An 11,115-nucleotide genomic window follows, 5' to 3' on the forward strand; every position below is an offset into this window, starting at 1 on the left:
CGATTTGAGTTTGTTTGTTTACGCTGTTATGGGTTTATATTTATGTACGCATGAGCAACCGGAAGTCGTAAAACGGACGTTGAGTTACAACAACCGTTACAAGGTCATTTGAGTTTTATAATTATATCGATTTATTATAATGTTGTTCAGACGTTTACACAAAGTCTGCAGTCTGCGTTGCAAAGGAGAACAAGAAAAACTAACTCGAACTCACTTATTCTTGTAATTTCCTAATTATCCTGCGATGTGTGACTTTTCGTTACAGTCGTTACGTCACCCACGCATCTGATATGATCGTAATAATTAAACTTACTTTTTCTCTTGTAACAACGATATTTATTTTCTCATTCTCCAGCCACGCATAACTTCTCGTTAAGGCCGTGACGTCAGATACGTCTCTAACGTCATCCTCCACTCTTACATGCTCTCTCTCTCTCTCTTTATCTCTTATTGTGCTTTTCTATTTCTTACCGTGACGTCTTTCTCGCACACGGGTCCGTGTTTGCATACGCACTATGTTACAATTTGTTTAGATGTAGAGTTCTTATTTATAAATATAAAATTGCATATAAAAAATTGCAAGAAAGAATACACCAGAAAAAAATACTATTCAAACTGACTTACAGAAAATAAATCTAATAAAAACTGTACGCACCTAGACAGAACCCGTACTGAACTGACATGTTCTTTCAAAAATCCATTAATTTCATATGAGACCACGTGCTCCTTCGCCCCACAACACTTGCAGACTCCAACTCTCTCTACCGTGATCTTATTTTCGTCTTCTCTTCTTTAATGTTGGCGGCTGCCGCGTGTTTAAGACATATGCAGGCACAGCCGGGAAGAAAAACGTTCAATTGTTTGCACACTCGCAAATGGATTCAAATGTTAAAACGTTTGTATTTTCACCAATGTCGAACAGAATGCATAATTTTATCCGGAAATATGTGAGCAGACATCGGACAAAGGTTGAGACAATAGACAAAGTAAATATTAAACATTCAAATGGGAAAGAATGTGATTGTAAATGAAATCTACAGAGAGAAAACTTTAGTCAATCAGAGAGAGAGAGAAAGAGAGAAACAGGGTAAGTGGGAGAGAGAGAGAAAGAGAGTGAGTGACAGAGAGAGAGAGAGAGAGATGCGGCACGTGTTACCATTTCGTAACCAGCCAACGGTCTAACCATGCCCCACACCTTTCAGTGGATACCAAACAAGATAAACAATTTTTCAGAGAAAAGCTGATTTTCGGAGTGAAATAAGGATAATAATAATAATAATAATAATAATAATAATAATATATATATATATATATATATATATATATATATATATATATATATATATATAGCTCAACTGTGTTGTGAGTTTTACTTCGCTGTCAGTGTGTGCGTATATTTTGTACCAGCAACAAAATACATGTAAACATTATATATATATATATATATATATATACATATATATATACATATATATATATATATATATATATATATATATATATATATATATATATATATATATATATATATATATATATATATATATATATACCGGACAAAGATTTTCCCTCTTATGAAAATTATAATTTTGTCATTTCAATATCTCAAATTATCCTGTGATTTTCGCTTTTTCAATAATGACCAAGATTTTTGTTTGTAAAGAAAAAATTGAATCGTCTGTAGAATTTTCAGTTAACCCTTAAACCGATTTTATATTATATTAGGGGGAGGTTTATTACATTCACTTATGATGTCTTTTAACATTTCGTAACTAAGTGTGTTTTTTTTCCTGAGCGTGGAGTTTTCTGCAATTCATAGTAGCAATTGTTCATTTTTTTAGTTACGCCCATCTACTACGAACTACAATCTGCGTCTCATTGCTTGAAACACGCAACTGCTCTCAACTTTAACTGGCCTCAAACGCCTCAAACTAATAATTGTTGCAATTGTCTCAGACTATCGCAAACTTTGTTCATGTTACGGCCAAGTTCCTTCTCTGACTTCAACTTCTTCTGTTCAGTCCTTACATAGCTATTACCGTAGTTTTAGGTACCAGAATATTCACTTTATAATTGTCGATTTTTGTAGTTATGTCTATATTCTCAATTTTTATTGTACATCTTATCACTAGTATATTTTAGCGGTTCTTTTCACAATTTTGTTTTATCACCTTTATGGTTTTAACGTATTGATAAAATTTTATAATGCTTATCAGGATTTCATCATTTTGTGCTATGAATTTTTATATCCATAATAGTCTCCCGTATCCTTCTTTCCGACTGTCAGTCGACATAATCCTTCTGATATGGCCGTTAGCTTTCTGTTTGATATCTATGTTATAGAAAATTGGTGCACACATGAAACAAGTGACTGCGTGACTTACAATTAAAGCAAAGAAAACAATGTATAAATACTGAAAGAAAAATATAATGCAAGGAATTACATGGAACTGAAAGAGAACAAATAAGCTCACTTAAAAAGTTGAAGATATAGTTTTGAGTAGTAGTTTCGACCTTTTCAGCAGGTGGGGGATATAAGGATAGTAGAAAAGTGCATGTAGAAATGCATAAAACGCAAAATATGATCGAGAAAGAATGAAGGAAAAATAAGGAGAAAAAACAGAAGGAGAAAAGCAACGAAGTAAGTTCATTCAGAACAAGGCCGATAGCCATTAGTCACGTGCTCTCGTGTAATGAATAAATGCGTGAATATAGGATTGACATGAAATTCTTAAAGTAAACTAAAATGACCGAAAAATGGGCTGAAATGACTTAAATAAATAAAAAGTAAATGACTTAGAATGCATTTAATGAACTTAAGGATGAATCGAATGACCTTAAGCATGACTTGAATGCTTAAAAAATAACTGGAATCCTACAAAAACAACTTGAATGATCTGGAGAATGACTTTAATGGCTTTGAAACTGATTGGTTGTAAAGTGGGTGATCATTTTACATTAAATTAATACAGAAAAGTGATCCCCCACTTATATCAAATAAGTACAGCATGTATTAAGAATATATACTCCACTTTGATCTTGGCAAAAAGGCCAAGAAAAGAGTATTTATTTGCTCCCCCACCGAGCAAATTAGGCACAAGGCTGATTTTTAATGTGAGGAGTGAAGGGGAAATGGGGACCAACTCCCCGGGGAGTAGCGGAGCTGGATAGTGACAATTGGTATGAAGGGTTTCCCCTACATTGACCAAGGTATTATATGTAGGGTCGCCCCCACATATGGTCTTTGCTTGCAGTATCTGCCGGAACAGATACTTCGCTTTGATCTTGATTATATAGTCTACTTCCGTAATGAAACAATTTTACAATTAAATAATGGCAAATTCAAAAAATAAAAGCAAAAAAAAAAAAAACATTTGTAAACAAACTTAGGCACAAGACCCTATAAGATCTGGGAGGGGGAGTGTTGTAGGGTCTTTGTTATTAAAGTGAAAATGGAGTCTTTGGCGACTTTACTCTTGACTGGCAACATTTACCACAATACCTCATTCTCTCTGTGGCTCTAAACTAATTAAAACCCCAGCGGTTTTGCAATAAACGAATATATTTACAATTTCTGTGTGTGTGTGTGTGTGTGTGTGTGTAATTGTTTTTTTTTTAAATAAAAAGTGTGTGTGTGTGTGTGTGTGTGTGTGTGTGTGTGTGTGTGTGTGTGTGTGTGTGAAAAATCCAATTCATTCAAAAAATAAAAAGTTCTTGAATTTGGGAGAAAATAGTTCGTGTTGGGGAGTGGGGAGTCTAGAAAAAATGTACAAAAAAATGAAATTGCCTAGTGCATTGTAAGTGGGGTCCCTCCCTGAGCTATCCTAGCTGATTAGATCACCTACTGTTTTCCGGGGAACCGAAAAGAAGCGGGGAGATCCCTAGTGGGGGTTGGGGTGAATTCTTATCGGGTGATGGGGGAGAAGTGAATATATTTTCAGAAATGACAAAAAAAGGGGGTAGAAGACAAAGATTGGGCCTGGCGTGTCAGAGTGCTGCTTAGGCAATTAAGAGAGGAGATAATAGACTATTTCAACCTCAGAGCAGAGGGGGAAACAAAGTACCCAACAAACTAAAGCTAACCCGACCAGGTCGCGTCTACTAAAGAAAATGTTGTCGGTCCCGAAAAAAGCAAACTCCCAAATAAGGGATTAGTTTTCGGATCCAGACGACCACACAATGGCGTCGGTCCTGGAGGACCGAAAAGGGTCCAGACTCCCCAAATATGGGGTCAGTCCCACTAACAAAGGTTAGTAGAGTTACAAAAGTTACCAAAGTGGAAGGCTTACACTTGACTGATGTGGTCAAGTGAAAAAAATCAAAGATAAGGTAGCTGGGAGAACAGATACTACACATTGATCTTAGACAAAGGGCCAATAAAAGGGTATTTATTTGCTCCCCCACCGAGTAATTAGGCACAACGCCGATTTTTAAAGTGAGGAATGTAGGGAAAATGGGGACAAACTCCCCGGGGAGCAGGGGAGCTGAATAGTGACAATTGGTACGAAGGGTTTCCCTTACATTGATCAAGGTCTTATATTTGGGGCTGCCCCCACGTATGGTCTTTGCTTGCAGTATCTGCAGGAACGGATACTATACTTTGATCTTGGCCAAAAGGTCAAGAAACGCTTAAAAAGTTAAGAACAGCATCTATTAACAACAGACCTCTGATCTTAACCAAAAAGGCTAAGCACAAAAGTCTTACGGACAGACCGACCGACCGACAGACCGACCGATTGACCGACCGACGGACCAACGGAATGACTTATAGAGTCGCTTGCACGCGACTAAAAATAAGTTAAAGCAAAACAGGGTGAATCAGAAATAAAAAAAAGAGTAGGAAAAACAAAGAAAAATATGCACAGGTGAAAAAAGAAAACATATTTAAGTGAGAGTGATTTCTCTCCATTTTACGTGCTGCACCTAAACGGCAGCTACTTGTAAACGATGTTTTTCCCGTCTTAATAACTTTTGTTTTTAATTTTAACTATGTAAATGTATTTTGGAGTTTAATTTGCTAAAGATTCGAATTAAATATGAAAGAGAAAGAACGAATTGTAAAGAGAATAAACCATAGTCATAGCAATATTAGAAGTTATAACGTTAAGTAAAATGCATTTTAAAAAATAGAAGCAATAAATTTTTATAAATACTGTATATATATTTTTTCCAATTTTGTTATAGGGACGGATTTTTTTTACAATTTAGTTGTAGGGACCGATTCTCTGCCAGTTTCTTTGCGTATATTATACCTTTTGGTGGCAACTCTCTTAAAGAAACATGATTGAATGGACAAGCGCAACAAGGCAGTGCACAGATCTTCAACAGTTCCTCAAACCTTCAGTGAACTTGGTTGGGCTCGAGAGTCGCTCCGTCGAAATTTTATTATTGCAACATGGTCTTCTCTCCTCACATCCCAGATTGATATGCAGAAGAAGACACAAAGTACGTATGCTAAAAGATGCTAGGTTTCATAAGTGAAAATATATTTTGTTTTGTTTTTTTGTAAGGGAAAACTAGAGAAAGGGGTGATGTATTGGATTAGATTCTATTCCGTCTAAAACTTCTTGCTGGCATGTTTTATCTTTCAACTTGTATTATTTATCTCTTTCCATCAAGTAGCGTCATGTGTTGTCTAGAGCCAAATACATATAGTTTAAAGATAGCACTGAATTTGTATTAGTTAAAAACATTTTCCACTTAATAAAAGATGATGACAGGTTACGGATTAGATCAGATCGAGAAAAGTTTAGAAGGCCAATATAATCGAATGTTAACTGATGATAAAATGTCTTCGCCAGACAGCAAAAATGTGGATGTTTGCGTTTTAAGGGTCGTTTCCCACGATGGTATCGCACATACACCCAACGACCAACTGATATCCATGGAATATGTCGAAGTTTGTATTTTCTCTTGTTTTAGTGGTTTTATTTTCCTGTATATCGCGCCCCACTTGTTACATAATAACGTACAGGTGACTAAAGAATTTAGTTCTCTTTAACGGACACAGATAGTTTTTGTCACCATAACTCCAGTCTTGCCCACAGAAATACCTTGCCCTGAACTTTATCTTGAACCACACCCTTAGCCTTCCAGTAAATTTTGTGACAACCCCACCTCTAGGCATAAAATTAGGTGCCTATTCTGACAGCCATTTTTAACATGAGGAGGTTGGGGGTTAGCAAACGTAAAAAATAACAACAGCTGTATTTTAAATTTTTACGTGGGGCAATGCATGCTACCACCGGGCAACGCCGGTTAACGAGTCCTGCTTATTTTCTTATATATTGCGCCCTACTGGTTACATAATCGTTGTGGCCGGTTGTTCAGCAAATAACAGCGTGAAGTTTAAAAGTCTAGAGAATATAATTAAGTATACACTCGTAAAAAATGGGTCAAACAATTTTTATACATTTTATTGCACTAAAAGCTATATTGAACAATGAACAATTGAACAAGGAAACTTAAACGAGACTAATAACACAAAGCAAGACATTTACTTTAATAAATGCTTAGTATTGAATCGCATTCCCTGTTGATTTCTTTAAAAGATAAATCCTTTTTGATATGTTCTCAACCAAAGTGGAACACTGCGAAAACGAGATGCTATTCCATTCGCCTTGCACAGCTTCTCACAGTTTGTCATTATTCGAAAAAAAGTTATTATATTATGGACTAAATATTCTCGATTGGGTTTAAATCGGGGCTTTGACCTGGCCAAAATATCACATTAATGTAATTATCAGAAAAACATTTTCTTGTGGCTTTAGCAGTTTGTGCAGGAGCATTATCATGTTGAAAAATAATGTTCTGGGATATTCACAGCTTCTGGATACTTGTTAACAGTCCTATTTCTAATATTCGAATGTATTCCTTTGCACTGATTGACTTCTCACATCTAATAAGTTCCACAACTTCTGCTGAAGTAAAAGTTCCCCATACCATTATCCCTCCATTCCCGTATTTAACTGCCGTTTTTATGCCACTTGGTGAAACTGTTTCTCCAGTTCTTCGAATGCACTGTTCGGGAGTATCGGGAGCATCACTAACAAGACAAAAGCTTGATTCATCTAACCAGAAAACATTCCTGATGAACCAGTCTATATCTTTCTTGCTATAACACGAGAAAAATCTCTTTCTATTATTGATGTTCTTCTTAGATAAAATGGCTTCTTTTCACACCTTTTATGAGAAAATCCCATTTTTTTCATTCGTCTAGCTATTGTTTTTTTTTGTCTTTTTTGTTTTTACACAGGCATCACCACACTATCAAGGCCAAGATGCCACTCAAGGATAAGAGTTAAAGAGTGTACAGTAGAAATTGGACAATATAGTAACCGTTAGTAATAGAGATTCGGTACATTTGTTAACTTATATGGAGCGACTATTCAAAAACTTGTTTACCTTAGACTTGAAGACAAATTGTAGTCACCTGGAAAGCAGAAAAACGGAAGACAATTTCATAGGCGTGCAGTTCTAAGAAAGAAGCTTTGCTCACGGAATCTACGCTTAGGTTTAGGCACAGATAAAGAGTGGGAGGAATTATTGATAGTGTTTTCAGCTAGACGAGTGTTTCTTGTGAAAGTTTGGCTAGGGGGGACCATAGACTGAAGCTCAGTCGAGCACATGCCATGAAAATAACGATACATCAGAGACAAACTCGCAACATCTCTTCTGTGAGATAGAGGTTGCAGGGAAGAGAAAAGTACATCTCCTACGGGGCTACGAAGTCTATTTTGAACTCTATCAAGACAGGACAAGTCCTTTCTAGCAGCTCCTGCCCAGATGTGGCAACAGTATTCCATCCTTGGACGTACCTGGCTCTTATATAGATAGAGAATTGCATCAGCAGTGAGATATCTACCGGATCGAGAGAAAGATCCCACCATTTTTCCAGCGGCCTTGGCAAGAGATTTGATGTACGTGTTCCATTTAAGATCAGGAGTAATGATCGGGCCCAGAAGCTTGCCAAAACTTGGGGCCTCCTGAAGACGAGAGCCATTCATTTCAATTGATACCAGATGTGGATCAGAATGTTGATTATGTAAAGAGAGAAGCTTGATATCTGTTCTGAATTCTTTGCTATAGTCAACATAAATTTTCTTTCAATCCTTCAATCCTTCAAAACAATTAATTTAAGTCTGTGGTCGTCCTTCAAAGTGAATGCTCTAGGGCGACCAGTTTCAGATTCCCTTTTTACCAAGAGTTCGACTTCGAACTTGGACCAATTCTACAGAAAGAGATGTTTTCTCATTTGTTTTCTTAAAATATCAGATATCTGCTTGTAAGTCATTTTGGAGTGTCTTAATCCTGCAAATTGAAGAAACTAATGAGAAATCAGCATCTTTAACTAAATGGATAAGAGAACTGCGAAAAAATAACATGGAAATCAAATCAAAAATGGATAAGAAATATACATCTAATGAATCTCCGGAAGCTTATCATATAATAGAATCTAAGTAAAATTTATTAAATATTCGGAAAGAACTCTTACAATGCCGTTTGCATAAAAATAAATAGTTACTTTCCTGCATAAAACCATCCAGGAGAATTAAATTTAAATAATAATATTTATTTGTTTCTATTAGAAAAAAAACGATAAGTAAATAATAAAATAAAATAAATAATTAAATAAAATAAATTAATTAATTAAAAAGTGACAAGATAGTTATGTGACCAAAAAGAGCATCTCATAGATTTATGCAAATATTCTAGTAAGGATACAGGTCATCTATCTTCTAACAATATGTAGAAATCCATGAGATATGAATCGTCGTCTCGCTGATTGTATATATATATATATATATATATATATATATATATATATATATATATATATATATATATATATATATATATATATACAGTGATGATCATATTTATTGGCACGGTAAAATAAAAGTTAAATTTTGTCTAATAAATTCTAAAAAAGGGATTAAATTAAAGAAAATAACAAAGTATATTATGTATTTTTAACTGGCCTTTCCGATGCAGCAATCGGATTTTAGAAAAAATAAATAACAAAGGAACAACAAACATAATTGCAAAAAACCCTTGTTCAAAATTATTGGCACGGCTTTGTTTTTCTTTTAGTATCAGTATAATATCAATCAATTTCGGTTTACGTGCTTTCTGAACATTTTTATAGCCATATTATGCTTGTTTAACGCTAATTCAGTGAATAATTTTTTTCAGATAATTTTTAGATAGCGATTTATTTAAACTATTATAAGTGACTAAATTATAATTTTCAATCGCCATGGTTAAAACTAAGGAACACAGCGAAGACGTCAGGAAGCTTGTTGTAGCATGCCATACCAATGGGGAGGGCTATGATAAGATTTCAAAGAAGCTAAACCTTCCCAAATCCACTGTTAGAGCCATAATAAACAAGTTCAAATCGCAAGGCCACGTTATGAGTTTAGAGGGTAGAGGGAGAAAAAGGATTCTTTCCCCAAGAGATGAACGGAAAATTGTTCGACAAGTAAAACAAAACCCAAGGATCTCTGTTGGGGAGATTGTTGATGAACAGAGCACCTCTGGAGTGAATGTATCTCGACATACAGTTGGTAGAGTTTTGAAGAGAGCTGGTTTAAAAGCATGTCGTCCGAGAAAGACTCCCTTATTGAAGCCTATGCACCTGAAAGCAAGGCTAGCATTTGCAAAACGTCATATTGATAAAGATGTTGCATTCTGGAAACGTGTTCTATGGACTGACGAAACGAAAATAGAGTTATTTGGCCATAATAAAGTGTCTTATATTTACAGAAAATCTGGCGAAGCTTTCCTGCCTAAGAACACCATACCCACAGTGAAGCACGGTGGAGGCAGTTTGATGTTTTGGGGATCCTTTGCTGCCTCTGGACCAGGGCGACTTGTTAAGGTCACAGGTAGCATAAAAAAGGAAGATTATGTTAAAATATTGGATGAAAACCTGAAAGACTCTGTTAAAGAGCTCTCACTTGGTCGTCGTTGGTGGTTCATGCAAGATAATGACCCAAAGCATTCGGCTAAACTGACTAAGAAATGGCTTGAGGACAAGCATATTAATGTTTTGGAGTGGCCATCACAAAGCCCAGACCTTAATCCAATTGAAAATTTATGGAGAACATTAAAATTGAGGGTAATGCAAAGGAAGCCTAAGAATCTTATTCAACTGAAGGATTATTGTCAGGAAGAGTGGGCTAAAATTACTACTGAAGAGTGCAACAACTTGGTTGTAAACTATGAAAAGCGACTGAGGAAGGTAATCAAGGCCAAAGGCTATACAATTGATTATTAAATAAATCGTGCCAATAATTTTGAACAAGGGTTTTTTGCAATTATGTTTGTTGTTCCTTTGTTATTTATTTTTTCTAAAATCCGATTGCTGCATCGGAAAGGCCAGTTAAAAATACATAATATACTTTGTTATTTTCTTTAATTTAATCCCTTTTTTAGAATTTATTAGACAAAATTTAACTTTTATTTTACCGTGCCAATAAATATGATCATCACTGTATATATATATATATATATATATATATATATATATATATATATATATATATATATATACTGAAGTAGTTGCTTGTCTAGCCGCACTGATGAGCTGTGAAACAGCGAAACAGTATTGTATGTAGATGACTATGTATGTATATGTATGTATATATATATATATATATATATATATATATATATATATATATATATATATATATATATATATATATATATATATAGTCCTGTGAGGAAAATTCCAGGATCACCAAACCGGATCTGTATTAAAATGTGTAGTTAAGTAGATTAATATTTCTCTTTTTAAGAGTCGGATAGAGATATATGTATGAGAATAAACAAAGTATTCTTTCTTTCTTTCTCTTTAGTATATATTTTCCAAAGTTCTTATTCTTATTCCTTTCTATTTTCATCAATTACAACCCTTATATACTACTTCTAAATTGAGAGTGTTACACATATACACACGCGCACACACACACACATACACACACACACACATATATATATATATATATATATATTCCTTTACATAAACAGATCAGATTACCGTTGACCTTAATTTAAATCCACTCCTAATTTACCAATACGACCGAAACCAACAAGCGTCACAGGTGA

Source organism: Euprymna scolopes, chromosome 3 (assembly GCF_053919585.1).
Source record: "Euprymna scolopes isolate OS-2025 chromosome 3, ASM5391958v1, whole genome shotgun sequence".
Lineage (NCBI taxonomy): Eukaryota > Metazoa > Mollusca > Cephalopoda > Sepiida > Sepiolidae > Euprymna > Euprymna scolopes.